The 22438-nt window shown below is 39.3% G+C and overlaps 1 protein-coding gene across 50 annotated transcripts in view; it reads left to right on the top strand.

Annotated features, from left to right (window-relative positions):
* MAP4K4 (mitogen-activated protein kinase kinase kinase kinase 4) overlaps nucleotides 1-22438 on the top strand; it is a 194069-nt gene that overhangs the window by 93887 nt on the left and 77744 nt on the right. The window contains exon 1 of one of the 50 annotated variants that reach the window (XM_047851584.1): nucleotides 7198-7280. The exons of the other annotated variants lie outside the window; for them this stretch is intronic. The gene's annotated coding sequence lies outside the window, so the exon portion shown is untranslated. Of the gene's footprint in view, nucleotides 1-7197; nucleotides 7281-22438 lie in introns of those variants that run through there. 50 annotated transcript variants of the gene reach the window in all.

Genomic DNA, 22438 nt, shown 5'->3' with positions numbered 1-22438 from the left:
TTCGTTTTTGGGTTTTATTTTTAGAATTGCCACTGAACTAATACAAATGATTTATCTTTTTTCTCCTCTTTCCTATGAACATAAATTTGAAACCTATATATATTTTTCAAGGTGAATTTATAGTTTATGAGCCTCATAGAAAGTCTGACTCTGTTATATTTAATAGTCATGTCCTGGCTTTTACCCCAAGACAGTAATAACACCCTTTGTTAGAGTAGGGCCTAGAATGAAATTTAATAAAGCTTTTAGTTTCCTCATCTGTAAAATGAAATAATAATTCCTACTTCATAGGCTTTTGTCAGAATTAGAATTCTAGAATAGATGTAAAGTGTCTAGTATATTAATTTTTTACATAGTAAATGAGGGTTTCTTTGTTTTCTTCGCTGGGTTAAAGATACCAAGATAAAATAACTCACTTTTGCTGAAGACTTCTGTTACTCCTGGACTTTGGTTACTATTGTTATTCTCCTTTGATATTCATGACTCTGTTCTTTCTGTATCTTTCACTCCTGAAGGTTTCTGCATCGGGTGGCTTCTTTGTCCCCTCTAGTTATAGGCATCTCTGTCTGGTTCTTGGCGATTGCTTTTGTCCTGCCCTATGAGCAGTTTTCTAGTGCTCTTTTAACGACTGCCTAGGGAATAATTTCTATGCATTCATTTCTTGCTTCTGTTATTCTGTACTGGATTAGAAACTCTTTATAGGAAGCTAACTCTTAGGATTCTCATAGCCCTTCTAGGCTTATGACAGAGCCCTTCACATGGATGATGCTTAGCTTACTTTGCTGTTTCTAAAGAATGTCCTGGCAGTTTTAAAGATTTTTTTTAATATTTATTCATCTTTGAGAGAGAGACAAAGACAGAGCACGAGTGGAGGATGGGCAGGAAGAGAGGGAGACACAGAATCCAAAGTAGGCTCCAGGCTCTGAGCCGTCAGCACAGAGCCTGATAGGGAGCTTGAACCCACCATGAACCACAAGATCATGACCTGAACCAAAGTCAGCCTAAGCCTTGAGTTGGACGCGTAACCATCTGAGCCACCCAGGCGCCCCTGTCCTGGCAATTTTAATGGAGAATTTCAGAAAGTGTTATGGACATTGACATAAAATATATAAAGATTTCCTCTTGTAAATTAGAGGCAGCTCTTAATAGGTGTGTACTAGTATATTTTTATTGTATTACTGTACTTTAAAATCCTATGTCTTCTCTCTTGCTTTGTGGGATAGTTTTAAAAAGGAACAGAGAAAAATGTCATTCATTCTTACCAAAAATATGACAAAGTACTAATCACTTTGGCCAGATGCAGTTTTGGTTTATTTGGGACTGGAAATGGCAAATGTCAACCATAGTTTGCAGGGTTTTTTGTTTAATTTTTCTTAAATGCTGTTCATGAAGTTGCACTAATTCATTCATTTAAACCATTCCTGAACACCTGGTCTTTTTAATACCTACTATTCTCAGATCTGGGGTGAAATAGAAAATTAATTATGCTCTAGAAGGAGCTATTCTTGATCTATTGGTTAAACAAAACTTACTGTGAACGGGATGCTCTTTGTGATTGTTAATGAGCACTCTCCAGGCAGCTTCCATAATTTCTTAGTTTAATTCCATTGTTTAATGAATCAAAAGCATTTTTCTAAGTAAATAGTTGAATAAAAAAGTCACCCAGCAAATTCTGCATAACCTAAACTGCCAGTTTTAAAATATGGGCCCTGGGAGCACCTGGGTGGCTCAGTTGGTTAAGTGTCCTACTCTTGATTTCTACTCAGGTCATGATCTTACAGTTCGTGAGATCGAGCCCTGCGTTGGGTTCTGTGCTGACAGCGTGGAGCCTGCTTGGGATTTTCTTTCTCCCTCTCTCTGCTCTTCCCCACTCATTCTGTCTCTCAGAATAAACAAACATTAAAAACATAAAATATGGACCCTATTCTTTTAAAAATCTCATCTTCCCTCTCCACCATTTTTTTTTGGCGGGGGGGGGGGGGGCGGCTATAAGTGAAAAATCTTGACATCTCCCTTCCTGTTTCCATTCCCAGCAAATTTATTGAAAAAGGTGTGTTGGAGGTACTCAAGACCATCCTCAGGTTTGATGATTCACTAGGAGTACACAGGACTCAGCGTGTAGTTTTACCCTCAGTTGCTATTTATAGTACAATGGAAGGACACAAAGCAAAAATAGCAAAGGAAAAAGGTGCATGGGATGAAGTCCAAAGGGAGCCAGGTATAAACTTCCAGGAGTCCTGTCCTGCTAGAATCCTATAGGACATGCATCATTCCCCCAGCAGTGAGTTGTCATGTGAAGTGTTGTTGCCTGCCAGGGAAGCTCGTTACAGACTCAGTGCCCACATTTTTTATTTGGAACTGGTCACATAAGCACATCTGTCTGGCATGTACCAAAAATTTCAGACTACAAGCAGGAAAACAGGTGTTCAGCAATAAACTACATTCTTTATTCAAACCATCTAGGAACAGTGAGACACTCTTATCAGTTCTAGGAGTGGGGGAAACCCTCCTGAAATCCAAGGGCCAACCTCGCAAGGAGGCCATTCTAGGGATAGTGTTCTCAGGACTTGGGACCAGACTCTTCTGAACTCTGCATTCCTTTCTCAGCGTCTCTAATTGGGTGTCTAATAGCCCACACTTAACATATGTCATGTGAGCTCCTACTCTTCCCCCATAAACCTGTCTTACCTGTAGCCTTGCCCTTTTTCAGTTGGCATTCCCAGCCTTCTGTTTGCTTGGGCCAAAAAAGCCTTGGAGTCCTTGGTGACTACTCTTCCTGTCATATATACTCACCTCATTTGTTAGGAGATCTGTTAGTACATCCTTCCTTCAAATGATACCCAGTTTCTGTCAAAATAATCATGGCCATTGGTGGACAGTGGGAGGGAGTGAGCCACAAGTTAATAACTGTTGAATGTAGATTATAGATAGGTACAGGAGAGTTTATAATCCTGTTTTCTAAACTTTGGTGTATTTGCAACTCATAACAAATTATAACCATCATAAACGATCACACACGTGGACCTGTCTGCTACTACTACCACCACCCTATCCACCCTTCTTTTCTCAGCATGGCAGCTCGGCGATCCTTTAGAAATGTCTGATTGGAGTCTTTCACTGATTCCTTACTTAGCTCAGAGTAAAAGCCCAGTCTTTCAAAGTGGCCTATAGTACTTTGCTTGATTGGCTCCCTGCCCTGTTCTGTCTCAGACCTCCTCTCCTACTTCCCATTTGCCCTCCTCCAACTATACAAAACTGCTCACTTTTCCTCCACCTGCCAGGGAGCTCCTGCCTAAAGACCTCAACACCTCTCACTTGCTATTGTTTCCTCCCCTGGAATGCCATTCTTTCAAGGCTATATGGCCCACTCCCTTACCTTCCTACTCTTAATGCCTTTATCTTACTCTTAGTTTTCCAGTTCCATACCACATTGTATAACTGGCCTATGTATTATACTTAGTGTATATCAACTGCCTCTATCATTACTCCACTCACCCCTCTCCCCCAGGAACATAAACTCCATGATGATAGGGATCTTTGTTTTTTTTCAGTGATACATAATCCCAAGCACCAATTCAGTGCCTGGCATACAGAAGGCATTTCACGAATGGTCGTTGAATGAACAAATAGTGCCAGTGCTGGGACACATATTAGAAATCTACTAGAGTGCCCCTTCTTTCTTTTTCTGTGTTAAGAACCCAAAGCTCAAAGAAGTTCTGTATAGTTGGTTAATGATTTTGTATGAGTGTGTGTGTGTGTGTGTGTGTGTGTGTGTGTGTGAGTGTACACATGTGCTTTTGTTTATGAAATTATTTGAAAATTAAGCTTTTAATAATCTTTTATATATCACGAGATACCCTTTTAGATGTGGTAAAATGGTAAAGCAGGACAGGTGGAAAGAACAGATTTGAAATATCCTGTGCTCATTTCATTTGAAACACTTCATTTTTTAAAACGGTAACCCTTTTTGGGGGGCACCTGGGTGGCTGTCATTTAAGCAACCAACTCGGTTTTGGCTCAGGTCATGATCTCATGGTTCATGGGATCGAGCCTGCATTGGGCTCCATGCTGAGCTTGCTTGGGATTCTCTCTCTCCCTTTCTTTCTCTGCCCCTCCCCTGCATGTGCATGCTCTCGCTCTCTGTCTCTCTCTCTGTCTCTCAAAATAAATGGGGCTCCTGGGTGCTTAGTCAGCTAATCATCTGACTCTTGGTTTTGGCTCAGGTCATGATCTCACAGTTTCATGGGTTTGAGCCCCATGTGGGGCTTAGGATTCTCTGTCTCTCTGTCTCTGCCTCTTCCCAACTTATGCTGTCTCTGTCTCAAAATAAATATATAAAAAACTTTGAAAAATAATAAAAATAAAATAAACATTAAAATGGTAACTTTTTTAAAAAGAACTCCTTAACACCCCCACCTACGTTTTTCTAAATTTAATGCCAATAGATGCTGTCCAGTTTAAATTCTGTTTGTAGGTCCTACGTATAAATTCATAGCCTAAACTAAATTGCCCATATAATAAAACTTAGTGGAATTTCTTGTTTTCTTACTCTGTTAATGTCCGGTGAAATCTATGGTAAGAACATACAGTGTCTTAAGTTGCTATGACAATGAAAGAGCTTTTAGAATAAAAGCTTTAATTGTTCAATTGGAGAAACCTCACTGCTCCCCCTCCCCTCAGCTTTATACCCTGAGAGAAAGAAAGTGAGAAATCTCTAGTGACAGAATTCCCTATCTTCTAATTATTCTGACTTTTGTACTAACTATAGAAAAGAGTGTTGACTTTAGTGGGAATTATCTAAAGCAAGATTAGAGAGGCAGCTATTTGATCGGCTAAGTTTTTAGCATCCACATCTGCAATATTGTGGGTGCATTACTAATCCATACATACATGGCCCTGAAACAGTGGAGGAAGCTAGGCTCTCTCTACCCCAAGGTGGGGAAACTCCTTTGACAAAAGAGCAGACCCTGAAAGAGCAGCCTTTCTTCCTATTATTCCCCATGCCATCTCAGCTGTGCCACAGATGGGACTCAACCCCCTGGATTTTTAACTCTATATGCTGATGTGCCATGACAAAGCCTAAATTATATTATAACTATAATCCTGCCTCAAAGCTTGTGTTTGTTTTAATTGTTCATTTTTACAGATTCAAATTTGTCCCTTTGAACCTTGGGCATTATGTTTGTTCAGTGTATGTTAGAGGTTTTCAGTGATCTTTAGGATCATTATAATCATTCAGCTTCTATTCAAAACCATGGTGAGGTGAAGGAAATTGATGTGCTGTCTCCTCTCCCTAGTACTCACTGCTGCTAATTGGTCTCCCACTCTGATGCAGAGTACAAGCCCTGACTAGGCGGAAACCTGCCTCTTAACCCAGACTGCTACTGTGATCTGTGATCTGATGGTTGTCACGGTGTCTGGAGGCTCTGAAGTCCAGTAGACTTTTCTCCTGGCCTGGGAACCCCATGCCAGTTTTCCTTTATCTTGTTTCTTTTATATCTAGACATTCTCAGATACCTTTTTTTTTCCTTTGTCCTTAATATATATACCTGTGCTGTAGCAATGTATTTTCAGGTTTGGAAAGGTTTGGAAGAAGCCACTTCTCAAGGGTAACTGTGTCTACTTGCATTTGTCTGTATGTGAAGTATAACGTGAATACAGAAAAAGGCATACATTATATTATAAGTTCAGTGAATTTCCAAAAAGTGAACACATCCACTCATGAGCCAGCAACTGGATCAAGAAACCGAACATTGCCAGCTCCCCAGGAGTGCCCCTTGTGCCCCTTAATTCCTCCCCAGAAGTATAACCACTATCCTGACTTCTAACACAAAAGATTATTTTTGCTTGTGTTTGTACTTGGTATAGACGGAACCATACGGTACGGGTATGTCTGGCATCTTTCGCTTTATGTTTGTGAGATCCATTTATTTTGCTGCATAGGGAGATAGTTTTATTTATTTTCATTTCTTTTATTATTCCAGTGTGTCCCACTAGTTTTTAAATGAATACATCACATCTCTCCATTTGGGTTGTAGAGCTCGCCATGCAGCCTAGCACCATCTTGCACATAGTAGGTGTTGAATTGACTTGTTGCAGAAATAGAAGGAAATTTAGCCAGTGTAGGAACTTCTCCTTTAATAGATACATGCTGAGGTCCGTATTATGGGGAAAACTGTCACTTCTTTATTTCTCATGTTTGGACATGATTAAATATTTGACCTCTACTGATTTAATATTATTTGTTTAACTAGTTGCAAGAGTCATGAGAAGGAGTGGATAATGTGCTAACTTTTGATGACTGCAAAGAAAGTTATTACTTAGGAACTTTCAGAACTCCTGTCTTCATTAGAGTCAGAATTTTTTCCACTGTCACAAGTCTTCAGCAGAGTTTTCTCTACGGCACCCTTGGGGATTCTTATTTGGCTTGAGTCTTTGAAGTGATGTCATATTGCTCTCGAGTCTTCATCCTGTTTGTGAGGCTTGTTAGCTTTTCTGCTGACCTTGCTGTTTGGAACATGTCCTCCTTGCCTCCTCTAAGGTGGTGGAGGTTTGGGGTGAAATAAAGATAGGGAGGTGAAACCCAACATAAAATTCCAAGCAAGCCTGTGTTCTTGCCCCACCCTATCCTGCGCAGCACCCTCCCTACCTTGGTTCCTCACATATCTTCAGGTGAGAAATCTTAAACCACTTTGTGGTTTAAAATCCACAAAGTCTTTGGTTGACATTCTGTCATAACTAAGAGAGCAGCAGTAACAGTAGTAACTGTTAGAATGAGGGAATGTCATTATGTGGTATTTCCTGATGGTGAATCACCTTCCCATGAGTCCCCAAATGAGAGGAGGTGTGCGTTTGAGAAAAGAGTGGATGAACACTTGTTTGTTGCTGTTTCACTTTTAATGCTCTTGGGCTACATCGAGTCTCCTCTCACTTTTGTTCACTTATTGAAGATGCTGGATTTTTTCCCTTCTGAGGCTAGAACTAAAGAAGATTCCCTGGTTATTTGTTCTTCCTTAAGTTGTTTAGAAAGAAGATGTTTTTGTTCAATAGGGGAAAGGAAGAAAAAGGTTGTTAAGACAAAGGAGATTAAAATTTGGAATGGCAGTGTGAAGCAGCAGCCTCTCTGGGTCTTTGTGAGAACCATGGTCATACTGGACCTGGTTCCTCTGTGTGACTTAGTACATTGGAGTGCTATTGCTCACACAATTCCAGCAGCCTTTTCTTATGTTTTCCCTTCCACCTTCTTTAGCCTAACATGGCACTTCTTTATGATAGCTTGAGTAAGTAGACTAACAGTGTGTCTTGCTATATTTGTATAAGTGCCTTCTAATGGTACCGTGGTTCATAGGGAGTGTGTGTGTGTATGTGTGTAGGGTGACTGTCATTATCCTTTAGTCCAGAGACAAAAGGGTCAGGAAAGTGGTAACATTTGTGGTCAAAGATGCATCTTCATAGTGAAGTCCAGGAAAGTGAATTGTTACTTTCAAGATAAGCCCCTTGCCTTACTAGTGATTATAGGTTCTAGTAATTTTCCTCTGTGTGTTTTCATTTTCTGCATGAGGAGGATGGGGAGTAGCTGCCCATTTCTCCTCACTTTGCTAATAGAGTTGGAGAGAATTTGAGATGAGTGCTGTATGGTGTTGGTGCAGTGTGTGTAGGGGTTGTGGCCTGGGAGCTAGCTCATGGAGGGAGGTTGCTGGCTTCTGCAGACAGACACAGGGACTCTGCATCTTCCTCTTAACCCATGGAGACCGTGGCTGTGGCCCCCACTGTGGTTTGAATACAGCAAAACTTATAGCTGATGTTGCTTCAGGTAAAGCTGAGGTCATCACAGACGGTGAATGTTTTCTCAACTACTCTTGTCATGTTAGCTTAGAAGTTCAAGGTCTTTGGGGCCTTTTTGTTTTACTGCTAATGCTTATCTTCTCGATGGGAGGAAAGTGAAAATTTATCCTCCTCTTCCTCTAAGAAAGGTTTAGCTCACTGACAGTGGTATATGTTTATATTTATTATGTTATAATTTTATAATAACATTTATTATAAGTTACATGTATTTGTGGTGTGTTAATTATAGCTCAATAAAACAGTAGGAACAAAAAGTTAAAGTGACGTCTGGAGTATTTTTGTTTTTTTATTTATGAAATATAGATAATCTAGGGGGAAAATACAGAGAAATAAAAGATGAAAAAGCATTTCATAATTCTGTCACCTTGGCTTAATTACTGTTAACATGTTAGTGTATATTTTTCTGTTTTCATATATTCTAGATACATATGTGCCTGTACATATAAAATTATCTTTTACATGATAAAATAGCCTTTTTTTCTAACATTAAAAGTCATGTACTTATTTAGAAAGTTGAAAGATGGAAAACCTTTTTTCCTTACACTGCCCTCTTCTCTCTACCGCTACCCCCCCCCCCCCAAGATAAGTGTAGTTGACTGGTGTGTTTCCAGTCTTTTGCAGATTAAAGCTATTTCTTATTGCTGCTAATCACTTAAGGAACTCCCCGTTGAACGTGTGTGTTTATTTATATGGCTGCATTTAGTTTAAAAATAAGTTCAGATTTATTTTAAGCTTTTTCCTAAATAATTTAGATCAATGCTTTAGTCTTATGTAGTCTCAAACATAAACTTCGTATAGATTTTTTTGAGTCACTACCTCACAATACCTTTAAACTTGTTAATATTGTGCATATACTCTTTATATTCATGTAGTGGTTACTTCTGTCCATATACTTTGTTTGGACAGTGTAGTCTTTAGCTTGTAAAATATTACAGGACAGGCTAGTTTAAGTAACTTCATAATACTGTGTGACTGGAAACACTTTTTACTTTTAGTTGTTTTTCTATTTGGCCTATAAGATCTTGAAAGGCGGGCACTAATTGCTCCTGTACAACATGGTTACTTAATCTCAATACATTTTCTGCTTCTTAAATGACAAGGTATTTGACATTATCTTTATTAGCTCATCTGAATATAAGGAAAACTGGAATTAGGGAAAGGAAGCAGTATATAACCTAGGAGAAGCCTGATGACTGTTTGAAACTAATGTACTGTTTTAAATATCTTTGATAGATTCTGTGTATTTCTACTGATACTTCAAATTTTCCATCAGTTGCTTAATTGAGGTAGTTCATTCTCAGTATTTGTTTACATATTATCTTCAGCATCTGTTGCTTCATTTGTATGGAAGGCAAGATAGCCGGCTGCCAGCCCGTCTCTAAGCTGGACTGTGACCTCATGTCTGTGATCGATGGACACAGCTGTGGGGTTTCCATGTGTGCTTGGCAGCACCAGCACCAGAAACATCTGGTCTAAGAATGTAGTTCTCTTCTCCTGCAACCTTATGGAAATTATTTGGTGCATAGTGGAATAATGCCAAGCATCCTTACTCGATATAGAAGTCACAAGGGACTCAAGAGCCCAAGATGGTGTTCTTTGCAGACGTGAAGATATTGAATTGAAAGTATTATTGAGTATGTACCTATAAATCACTTAGTCCAGTGCCGATGCATACGTGCTGCTTTTCTTCATTCTAAGTTTAAGAAATTTTTGTTCTGGTATAACAGGTAGCAAAAACAGCAGTGAAGGCTTTGGCCTAACAGAGTGAATTAGTTTGATTCAAATCCCACAAGAATTGCAGTGTCTGAGATGCATTTCTTAGCAGCTCCTGTACATTTTTAGTGAGGCTGTTTAAGGAAGATTACATAGTACCGCTGTGAGGTTTTTCCTTTATATAGGTATTAAATGTGTGTATTGTTTATATTTATCTTATATATTATTACATTTATACATACTATAGTTCATTTACATAATTAGTGTGTAATCAGTTAACCTCATTAGCTCTTGCATTGGCCCTTCTGGGGAAGTCTTTTGTCAAGATTGGCACTTGTTTTTATAATATCTGAAGAGGTCAGAATACCGTTTTGAAAACATGAAGCTCTCCAGAATTTACTTATTATATGTCTAAGATTTTATGATTTTTTTTCTCCCAAGGAATTAAGCATATCATTATCTTTAGTTAAAATTAACCACTGAGGGCAACTGAGCTCTGTATAACAAGCCCCAAATTAACCCCTTGTTTACTTTGGACTCTTAAGAGACATTTCTTTTTCTTAGAGAACCTTTAATTTTAAAGTCAGTTTGTCCCCCACTCTGTATCTGTGCTTGGCTAGATAAACAGACCAACCTAATTAATTCTGCAAACAGAGGCTACAATGCTCTTTTTGTGTCAGTTTTTAGCTCAAGACTTAAGTATTCAGTAGAAAGACTAACTATTGAATATGCACCAGTGTGTAAACATCCGTGCACAGTGAACGAGCACTGTTGATGAATTCAGATATGAAGTTGCCAATTTATACTAAACCTGACAGGAAAAGAGAGAATTTTCTTGATTTCTCTTACAGATTTTGTTTTATCAGTAACTTAATGAGAATTAAGTTTCTCAGAGAATGAGAAAATAGTTTTGCTGGTGAGTGTTGTTACTTCATTCTGTATATTAGTGATTCCTCTTGTCTGGATTTCTTTTAAACTGGCTTCCCAACACCCTTAGCTCTGTAATATCTGCCCACATGCACCCTGGAGATCTCTTCTCACCTCCAGGGCAACTGGTTGCCCTTTCCTGACTCCTGTCATTAGCCTACAAATTTCTGTGTCTTACCCTGCTCTCTCCCTTTCCAGTGCCTGCACAGTGTCTGTTTTGAAGTGAACCTTCAACATGCTGATTGAATACATTGGTACCAATGGATGCGCATAGATAGGGATGTGGTTCTTGCTAAAAGGCTGTCAAAGTGACATAGCAACTTCCTGGCCTTCCATTTTTTTGGGTTATTGGTAGATGGTAAATTAGCACTTTATATTGCTGGTTAGGGGTGGATGAATTGGGCAGGTTCCAACATGGTAGTATTGTTCTTTGTTCTTATGAGTTTGGTTTGGTGAGCAAACAGCCTTTCAGGGTCTTCACTGGAGAAACTTATTTGGACATGTAACTAACTGGTTTGTATTTTGATCTCTGTAAATCAGTATTTCCTCTCAGAGGGGATGCCATTTGGGGTACTTTGTGTGATCTGATGGTGATGATTTACTTTCTTTTGTTCCTTTGTGCAGAAATCCAGCGCGCATGTACACACACACACACGCGCGCACGCACACACACACACACACACACACACACGCATACCCACCTTATCTCAGGGGTAGGCATGGGGTAATTGGTGGTCCTTTTTCTTGCCCTAAGTGAGAGTGCTAGTTTTAAACGGTTACTCTGACTTGGCCAGCCTGACTTGGGAGGCTCCACACAAACACCATGTGTTTTGCTTCTGTGGCATTCAGAATACAGGGAGCAGATGATCCTAAGAAAGGGAGGACTGCCATGTTCTTTAGGGAGTGGCACTGTTTGACTTTTGTCAGAGAGCATCTGGAGTATCCTCCGGCCTTCCTCTCAGATCTCTTTTCCAGTGACTCCAGCCTGTAGCTTAATTTTTCACTGTGTTTGTGGGTGTGTGTTATAGAAGGAGGGAAATGGATTAAGGAACATGATCTCAAGTTAATGAGCTATTTTTAGACCAAAATGACTTACCACAGTTTTGTGAGATACATACATAGTAGACTGCTTTAAAGTTCTGTATAAAGTGATTATAACAAAAAGTTTGCTATTCACTTATCTTTCTGGTATTCTAAAAAACAAAATCTGCACTTTTCCTTTGCTTTAAATAATTGCTGTACAGCTGGCTCGCTGCTGGTTGGGGTGGCGGGGGGATACATGAGGTGAGAGGAGCAAGGTTAAGGTAGGATATGAGCTTATGTCTTCAGAATTGATATCGAGAGTTTATTTTGGTTGGGCTGTTTAAATTGGATTACTTTAATCCTGTATTATTGCCTTCCACCCTATACTTAAAGATTTTTTTCCTGGAAAACACTTTTTATTCCTATATGCATGTAAAATTTTCATTTTAAATAATCCTGTGATCTTTTAAGATCACATTTAAAGAAAGATTTTTGATAGAATACAAATACTCCATATCAGCAATAATATGTATTGTGTTCAGAACATGTCTTAGAATGAAAATACTTGAAGTTGAGGCAGATTGAAGTGCCAGTGGTAGTTGTAACATTCCTTAAGACTTGGGATACATTGATTAACTCAATCTCAGGACAAATCACCTGATTTCTAGTTGATATCATATATTGAAGATAATTGGTCATCCATTCCCTTCAGTCTTTTGGGAATCTGGACTTTTTGTATCTTTCCATGTTTTTCCAAAAGGAGCACCTGCAGTTTAACACTGTATTCTTATATGAACAGAGGTAACAGCATCTGTGGTTCAGGAAACATGGTGCTAATCATTCTTTAGCACTAGACCTAATTTAACGATAGCAATCAGAAAGAAAATAGGCTATAGTGGTGTTCACTGTTTTGGTGGCTGGTTCTTGGTTTAAGTGATGGCTGGCATCCTTGCCTACACCCTTTTAGCCCATCACAGCAGTGAGTCAGTAAGCTAGGCGAAGTGTGTGCTATTGATTATCCACCTACCTGCAGCCAGAGGGCAGGTGATGCCAGAGATTCGTGTAGTTTGAGTTCACCTGGGCTACTTCTTTTACCTCCTACTACTTCCTACTTAGTTTAGGAATGCTTTTTGTTTAGATGTTAAATTGTATTAAATGTTTTATCAAAAGATAATTATGGTTTATTTCCCAAACATAATATTTGAGTATCTACTATGTGCTAGGCACCATGATAGTCTTTGCATGTTACTGATGTTTTCATTCACTCATCCTGGCTTGTGACTCACTGGCCAAGAATGGATTAGGGTTTCCTCCACTTACATATAAAGACACTGAGGCTCTGGGATTGCGCTCTCTCTCTCTCTCTCTCTCTTTCTCTCTCTCTCTTTCTTTTAAGATCAACTGTCTTACCCACATACTCAGTGTGACAGGCACTGTCAGGGTACAGAGATGAACAAGATAGAGTCCCTGTCTTTGGAGCTTGTGTTCTCATAGAGAAGGTAGGTTTTAAACTAATCACTGTGGGGCGGTGAGTGCTATGGAAAGCAATTATCTGTCTCTAGAGCATATGTTTCTTATGGTACTTAATGTTTTCATTGCTTTTTCTGGATTCTTCTGGAGCTTGAGACTTGCATTTGGCAGGGCTTTGGGGCAGAACTAGAGTGAGGCTCTTGAAGAGAATGGGCTTTCTCCAGCTGGGAGACTTGGTGACACGTTTTGATGAATTTCTGTGGCTATTATAGTGGGCTCTTTTGGAATATACTGGTGTTTGGTTCAGAGTAAAACTTCCCTGTAGGGTTTTATTAAGTGATGTGAGGTCAGTTTGTATATCTAGCACAGTGCAGATGGTGGCACTGTGGAATCAGATCTCCCACTTCATGGACTTTGCCACTGGCTTAGGGAAGGGTATGAATGGAAATGGACTGAGGCAAGATTTTCTTTAAATGTCCCCCTTTCCTGTTGGGACTTTGAAGCTTCTGGTTCCATGTTCTCATTTTCTCTCTTCACATAATTTGGTGTGTTTTCTAAAAAGTTGGGAGGGAGAGACACTTTAAATGGTTTTCCTAGTTGGAACTGAAAAATGAGGAGGTGAGTTTTAATTTGAAGTCATTATTTCTGGTGCCATTCTGTAGCTTTTCTCTGCTCCACAGTAGTGAGAAATGATCACATAGATTTAAGAAGTTTTGAGATGTGTTGGAATGGTCTCCATGTACATGGTAAGTCCCACCTTACCCAGAACGTGAGTGGATGTGGTATGCTATTCCCAAATGAATGATCGTACCTGAATTGTCACCTAAAAGCTCTTAAATGGGTGATGTCCCTCAGCAGTTAGAATATCTTGATTCTGTTTTCTGTTTTGCCCAAAGATATGTGGAACTTAGTCATTGTCTTCTTGAATCACTTCTGTGGTAAGCATCTTTGAATACTTAGAGCTAAGGGAATGGTTCTTCCTATGTGGTTTCCACGAGGATCTTCCAGAGGTGTGAGAAATATGTGTCAGAGGTCTCTCAATTGTATTTGAATGGAAACTACCCTTTCAGAACAAAGAGGGGAGTCCCTTTGCAGTTGTGCACATTATTCATAATGAAGGGAATTGTTTGAAAATAACAAAATGGTAACATACACACCTTTGAACTGAAGCTCATTTCCTTGTTGCCATAATTGGCACAATCTAGCTATTTTCTGTTATTCAGCAAGCTCCAAGAGTTACTTTGAAGGCACCACTGATTTTAACAACATGACCTTTGAAAGACAGTTTACCAAGGGTAGATTTTTACTTTTCTCTACATGATCATTGTTTGATTTCTTCTTTGTTCTTTTTTCACTCACCTACAGTGGTGTACCATGAAATATGTCAGGGTAAGGTAAGCTGGAATTAGGGTAGTTTATGAACGGGCCAGTAGGGGAGACAGAAAAAGTGAGAAGATTAAGATGAAACCATGAGACATACCAAAAATCTTTACTTGGCCATTGATATCCTCAAGACCAAATTAGAAACTTACTGAGCTGTGTAAATACCGACCATACACCCTCCCTACTCTAGCAGAGAGCACTTCTCCAAGAATGTTCTATAGAATACTTACTTCCGTCTGGCAATTTCTGTGCTTTTGATTAAGGCATAAACTAATAGCTTGCTTATAGCAATTGAGATCAAACAAAAATTGTTTTAATCTTACCAAAGTAGAGTGATTTTGCACATTCATTTTATTCAGGTTTTTTCCCATGTGTGATTAAATTTTCAAGGTCTCATGATTATATTCTTCCGTGGGGGGGGGGGGGGAGTGGGAACAGATAGATGTCTGTATGATGTGTAGGGGCTTTTATTCTGCCACCCTGGTTTAGGAATTGAGACATCTGTAAATCCAAGTTGTTGCTTTCTAAATGCACTAGATTCTAATTTAATAGACCACAAAAAAACAAGCTGTCTCACATTCCTTCACAGACAGATGCCCAAAAGGCATCACTGTTACTCCCTACAGTGAGGTGTAGGTAGTAGGTAGTTTACTGGTTTTGTCTGCTAATTCTATCATTGGTGTCAGTTCTGGAGTCATTTCAGTTGACCCCTCCACTCACCATGGGCATTTGTGCTGTTTCTTTGCATGGCTGGTAATTTTTAGTTGGATGTCAAACATGTGATTTTTACCTTATTGGGTATTAGATATTTTACATTCCCATATTATTGAGTTTCGTTCTGTGATACAGTTATTTACTTGAAAGCAGTTTGATCCTTTTTAGATTTTTTTGTTGGGATCAGATCAGCATTTAGTTTGGGCCTGATTTTGCCCTGCCATTGAGGCAGGAGCCTCTTGAATGTTGTACCAAATTCCTGTGAATGGTGAGCTCTCCCAGTCTGGCCAGTGGCAACAGGTATTATTCTCTGTTCTTGTGAGCACTGTGTTCTGTTCCCCCTGGTGCTTTGGGAGGTTCTCTTTCTAACGACAAGGATGTGTTGAGCAGTGCTCTGCTGAACACTGAAGGGGGACTCTCAGGTCTCCAGAGCCTGTTTGCGCTCTCTGTGCAGCAAGCTCTCTCTCCTCTCTGGTCTTTGTCCTATCAACTCCCCAGCCTCTCAACTCAGAGAGTTGTCTGGGCTCTGATTGGATTTCTTCTTCCTATGCCAAAGCCTGGAATCTCTCTCAAGGTAGTAAGCTGGGACAATTATAAAGCTTTCCTGATGTTTCCCATCTCCCCAGGGTCACTGTCCTTCAATCTCTGATGTCCAGTGCCTTAAAACTTCTTCATATGTTTTGTCTAATTGTAGTTGTTCAATGGGAGAGTAAATCTGGTCCTTGATAATCCATTTTGGCCAGGAGCAGAAATCCCCATCATTCCTTTTAACTGCAGACATTTTTCAGAGCTCAGCCTTTATGTGACTCACCATGTCAGTTATGAAGCAGGAGCCTTTGTGCTTGTGAGCACACAGATGGATCCAGTAGGAAATGCACAAACATGTACCACTTTGCAAACCCGTACCTTCTTCAGAGCTGTGCCCCTTGTTGGCATTCATTACTTGGGCCTGATTTTAGGGTTTTAAGCAAGACTCTATTCAGTGTGCACAGTATTCTATTCTTTTCTGGCTTGTACTGTGGGAAGCTTCATGGAGTTTGCTATTGGCTTAGTTAGAGAAGGGTATGAATGGACCGAGGTAAGATTCTCTTTAAGCGATCCTTTGGCAGGTCAGAAAGGTGAAGATAGTATGATGGTTGATGGACTCCATTCGCCTTCTCCTTTGTTCTAGGAAAAACTTAAGCTTGGAAATTCTCAATCTCAAGAAGTTATGGGTCTGGATTGGTACCATCATGGAAGGCAAATTAATCAGCAAGGTTCTGGTACTTCAGGCTCCCATCAATTTCTTCTCACAGCTGACAATTGGTGGAAGCAGCCCAAGCAGGGAGATTGGCGGTGATTCTAGAACAGCATGGAAGGGGTAAGGACCGTTATTCCAGAGAGACAGAGGGACTAGGCCATGTGAATTGCCAGAAACAAACTCACTTTGAATTCTTAGGGAGCTGTCTCCTCTAACCTAAACTCTTAACTTTGCCTTTACTAATTAGGAAAATAGTACATGTCAATTATAGAAAATTAAGTCAGTTTAAAGAAGAAAATATCTATAATCCAGAGTTAATCTTTGATAACATTTCTTTTTTCCTTAGTATATACTCATTAAAACATGTATGTAGTTATCGCAATATACTTGTGTTGAAAATGGCAAAAGTTGCTGTGAAAAACGTATTTTGTTTCTGAGTATTTAGGATTACTTATCTCTTCTTGGTCTCAATAAAACTGCAAGTTTAATTATGCATGGGGGAAGAAATCTTTCTTTCTGCCCTTCTAGGTTCTTGACCAGGGCCCAGTAACATAAGATAGATTAGCAAGAAAGAAACAGAAGTCTATTAATATATATTTCATATATATGTGGGAGCCTTTGCAAGAAAAATGAAGACTCAGAGAAATGGCAAAACCCAAATACTTTCATACTTGTTGAACACAGAGAGAGACTGTAGTGGAAAAGTAAATAAAATATATGGGGAGGCTAAAGGAAAATAAGAAATATGTTAACAAGGTTTGCTTATACAGAATTCTCTTGGCCTCAACTCCCTGTCTCTGGTGATGAGAATGTTTTTTTTTTGTTTTTTTGGTTTTTTTTTATTCTAGTTGGTATAGGAAGGACATCTTTCACATTGGAGTTTTATCTCTAGCTTTCAGGAAGAAATGGGGGAGGTCAGCATGCCCTTCTTATACCTGCTGGGTGTTTTTTTTTAAGTGCCTTTAGCTCAGAATAACCATTCTGTCTAAAAGCATATTTGGGGGTGACATATTCTGGTTTCCTTCAATTAACATCAAGTGGTTGGGGGATTTTATTTTGGCCACACACTTACCTAGCAGATTGGTTTTCCATTTCAGTCAGTGTCTAGGTTTCAGGTCCTGCTTTATGAAGGTTGACATACGTTAGGGTCCCCAACAGCAGGTATTCCAATTGTGTGTATATCTGTGTGTGTGTAAATAACTCCCTTATGAAGGAAGAAAATGGATGGATTCTGAAATCAAGTGCTAAGGCACTTGTACCCATGGTGTTATGTCCTGTAGATTGGGGCTTGAAGGCAACTATTAGGACTTCTGGTTGTTGATGACAGGAAAAGTTAGAAAGCTATAATAGTTTCATTTAGATCCGAGAGGAATAATGATCTGTTTTATTTAACTTTATTCTTTGAGCAAGGATCATCCTGTTCATTTGCCATGTTGTGCTTTTTGGTTGGAGGTTATCACAGAGATGTATTTTGGCTTCCTTGTGGTTCTTGGCATCAATCATGGAAGCATCCGTCTCCCAAGGTTGTTCATGGGGAGGAAAACGGAGTGAAGTTTATTCACCATCCTACATCATCTTGTCACAGCCTCCAGTTTTCCCCCATCACTCACCCCACCAGGTCCATCCAGGTGAATGGTGCTACTGTTTAATTCTCTTCTTTACCACGTACTTTCTAGATATCAGTTGAGTGATAAAATCTCATCGAAATACAGCAAATAGTATGGCCTGGCAGACTTTGTACAAGACAGAGGAGCTAAAGGGCTCTGTGAGGACTTTGTTGTGTCTAGTAAAATTTCTGTATGGTGCCTATAGACAGAAAAGACAGAGCAGGTTAAGGGCTTCAGGGCCATTCCCTTTGACTTTGGAGTCTCAGAAGAAGTTCAGCAATAAAACTAGAGAGTGTGTCCTTTTGTGTGAAATGGGTCCAGAACAGCCTTTCTTCTTGAATAAGATGTCTCAAGTGTCTGATTTCCATTTTAGTTATGTTAATTTTATAATTTTTCTGTGGGTTTTTATTCTGGGACTGATTGATCTTGGAAGATGTGGGCTGATTAATTTTAAAGAACATGCCATTCCTTTGCTGGTCCTACAGAGCCAGATCCTATAACCTTTTTTTTTTTTTTTAAATAATTTTTAAATTTTATTTTTGAGAGAGAGAGAGAGAGATGGAGCACGAGCAGGGAAAGGGCAGAGAAAGAGGGAGACACAGAATTCGAACAGAGCCTGATGAGGGGCTCGAATCCATGAACCGCAAGATGATGACCTTAGCTGAAGTTGGATGCCTAACCGACTGAGCCACCCAGGCACACCTTATAACCTAATTTTGTTGCAGCATTTTTCATACATTGGTCTGTTTACCTTTGTTTGGTTAAATTGTCAGTGAATTTAAGTCAAATAACTTTTCATGTGTCTGAGTAAAAAAAAAAAATAATAATTTTGATTAATTCAACTGGTATGGTACTGGATAATACTCTCAGGTGTAACTGGGATTTGCCAGGTAAAAAGGTAATATCTTCTCATTTTTGTACCAGTTTACAGTCACATAATGGAAGGTTCGGTAGTAGTTAATTAAAACAAAAGATTAAACTAGTCTTTAAAAATGGATATTTGCATTCTAAGTGTATATTCATTTATATATTTTGATGGTGAAATCTAACAGATATTTGCATATCTCATTTTATCAGCCCTCTCTCCACTAGCAAAGATGCAGTGAATAATGAATTGCCCTTCCTTTTTTGTTCAGCTGTTAATGGGTAGATCTAATTCTATGCAGAATTATGCTGGGAAGAAAGATGATTACTCAGAACATTTCCCAGTCCTCTTGGATCCTCCCAGTTAGCTTATCTGAAGTCTGCCTGTCTCTCCTCACATTGTTACTGTCATCAGTGGAAGGAAAGAAAATTTGGGTAACAGTTTAAAAAATATTTTAAGGAGTCATTTTTTAAAAACTCACTAATCATATGCACTCCTCTGTGCTCAGATGATGGAGTGGGCAGGGCTTGCCCTATGACTTATTTATGAACCCATAGCTGTTTTGAAAATTACCACTATTCAGATGTTTTCCCCTCCTCCAGCCTCTAAGCAGCCAAGGAAGGCAACAGAAAACTCCTTGCCTAGTCCTATTCCAGCCAGAGACAAAGACCTTTTCTATGAGAGTTGGCTCCCCTGGTTGGAGTCCAAAATGCTAATTGGCATCAGCTGCATTAAATCGCTGAGTGGAGCCTAGCAGCTGCCTCATCATGGAGAAAACCAGGAGGGAGCCTTCCTTTTCTCACCAAAACGTACCCTCTCTTCTCTGTAGTTACCTTTTTTTTTCTTTCATCTGTGTATGATTGTGGGCTTCTAAAGAGGAGAATGAAGGGCAAGGTCATTTGGACTTGGTCTAGACAGATGGGATATATAATCTTAGGTCCTGTCGTTTTGTCCATTCCACTTTCTTTCATATACAGGGTGGTTGTTAACTTTCAGTTTTAGCCTGCCCCGACTGTTTTCTACTGTATTTTTCTCAGGCTAAATGGGGCGTGTGGTGGTGGGAGTGTGTACATATTTAAATGTTGCAATGAGACCACCAAATTGTATTTAACTAATGACCAAAGGGAAATTTGAATTCAAAAGTTGGTTCATTATTACTCCAAAGACAACATGTATTATTATACACATTAGTCATATTTAGGATTCCAGTTGTAGTTGGCTCAAAGCCATTGGCAGATTCTACATTTCTGATGCTTTTTCTCCAAGGTGGGCATTCTTAATTAGTATATGACAGTTACTGGTGGTAAAATGCCCTTTTTATTTTATAAGATGTATGATGGTCATCTATTTTGAAATCATAGAAGCAAGAGAAGGAAGGTACAAAGTATATATAAACGATTTCCTAAAATACTAGTTTGAGAGGCCAGTATGGTTTCCTCTCAAAATTTTTGGTAGTTCAGTTTCATATGCTTCCAGGATTTGACTACTTAAACCTTGGAAATACCCTGGCAAGTGGCATTGATCTGATTACTGTATTTATGGATAATACTTGGATGTTTCAGTTATATTAGAAAAGCTGTTGCTAAACTTGATTGTATTTAAGTTCTTATATTTCATTGTTTCTAATATGTGGCCCAATTTCAAAAATGTATGTCTTTTTTATGGTTGATGGTGAATCATACTTTCATTACGTGAAGTACTTCAGTGTCTCTATCTAGTGGCATCTTGGATTTAAGTAAATATATTGTGCTGTGACAGTCTGCCAACAGTATTTACCATTATGCATATTAAGTGTCTTTCACATCAGTGGACAGCACTGAATTTAAGCCTATGAGAATTTTTAAATATATAGAATGCATAAGAATTTCACTTCCATGAGCTCTGAAAACATCAAGTGCTTCTGGAAGCTCTTAATTCTTCTTATAAAGAATGGTGAAAAGGGGCACCTGGGTGGCTCATTCGGTTAAGCATCCAGCTCTTGATTTCAGCTCAGGTAGTGATCTCAAATGTTGTGAAATTGAGCCTGCTTTGGTCTTCGTACTGAGGGTGGAGTCTGCTTGGGATTCTCTCCCCACCCCCCCCCCCCACCCCCCCCCCCCCCCCCCCGTCTTCCTGTCTCTGTCTCTCTCAAAATAAATAAATTAACCTTAAAAAAAAAAAAAGAGTGGTGAACAAGTCAGATCCTAGAAGACACTGGTTTATGTTGCTAAAGAAAAAATATATTGAAACTAATCAAAATATGTTGTGATCCTTAATTATTGCACAGGAAGCTTCTCATGGGAGAATTGTAGGTAACATTTGCTTTCTGTCAAGAAGTGAAACTTACTGGCAGAGTATCACACAGAATAATGACTCTTGGAATAATTTAGCCAATATGGGGAGTGGAAGGGAGGTAGGTAGGGATGAATCAATAAAAGCAAAGTCTGTGCAACCCAACAAGATGCACACACTGCATGTCATGATTGGCTACAAATACAAAATTAAAATCAATATTTTGATTTTCTCCTATTTTAGTTCACCATTGTTCTTTTTGTTTTTGTGTAGTCTTTATATCCCAGATCTTTGTACATTGATGATTTTGGATAAAAGGAAAAAAAAATCAAACCTTTAGCTGACTTTCTAATCATCTAATTGTGGTCCAGTGTACGGAAAGTGGGATATTTAGCTTTTCAGGGCACAACATGTTTAACCATAGGCCTTGTTCTAGGAGTGACAGTCACTGCATGCCTTTCCAGTCAGGAGCACATTATTGGCCATAGGGTCATGTGCCACTTTTTGTTAGGAACCTATTGGTCTTGACAGGTCCCATTAGGGTTGTCCTGGGCTGCTCCCAGATACTGTTGGGAGTGAGCTGTAAGTTGTGGTGACGCTGGAGAGAGAGGCTTCATGTGTTGTGTGCCAGCAAGTTGTGGTCATTACACACTCTGCGTGTGTATGTGAGCATGTGGAAAGAGCAAGAAGATAAAGCTTTTAATGAATTGGGCCTTCTAGCTGTGTTTTGGACATGCTTCCTTCCTTACATTAATAAAAATTGTCACCCTTTTATGTTTTAGTATAAAGTTTCTTTGAAGAAAAGTCCCAAGTAGGAGTGTGTTCTTGTGTATACTAGCCAGGCTTAACACTGCTTTTGTTTAGGATTAAGATAGTTATCCTGGTTATTCAGTATCTCAGTTTTCATTGCTACTCTCAACATGGCCATGTTTAAACCACAGATTGAAGTGATATATTTGGTGTGTTTTCATATATACAGGGTTTGAATGAGAATTAGTACACAGATTATTGTATGGACTGTACTTGGCCATGTGACTCTGCTCCGTGTTTGCAGTCACCATCTGCTAAAATCACATGACAACTATGCCTATTACTATACTGTAATATTCTAATGTACTTATGTCTGGGGACCAAGCTGGAGGCCACCATCTGAAAAATCACTGTACTGAGGGACACCTGATTTGACTCAGTAGGTTGAGCGACTGACTTTGGCTCAGGTCATGATCTCCCAGTTCATGAGTTTGAGCCCCACGTTGGGCTCTGTGCTGACAGCTCAGAGCCTGGAACCTATTTCAGATTCTGTGTCTCCCCCCTCTCTACCTCTCCCCTGCTCACACTCTGTGTCTCTCTGTCTCTCAATAATAAATAAACGTTAAGAAA

The sequence above is a fragment of the Prionailurus viverrinus genome, chromosome A3 (genome assembly GCF_022837055.1).
Source record: "Prionailurus viverrinus isolate Anna chromosome A3, UM_Priviv_1.0, whole genome shotgun sequence".
NCBI classification, from domain to species: Eukaryota; Metazoa; Chordata; class Mammalia; order Carnivora; family Felidae; genus Prionailurus; species Prionailurus viverrinus.
This window is presented reverse-complemented; position numbering and strand designations above follow the sequence as displayed.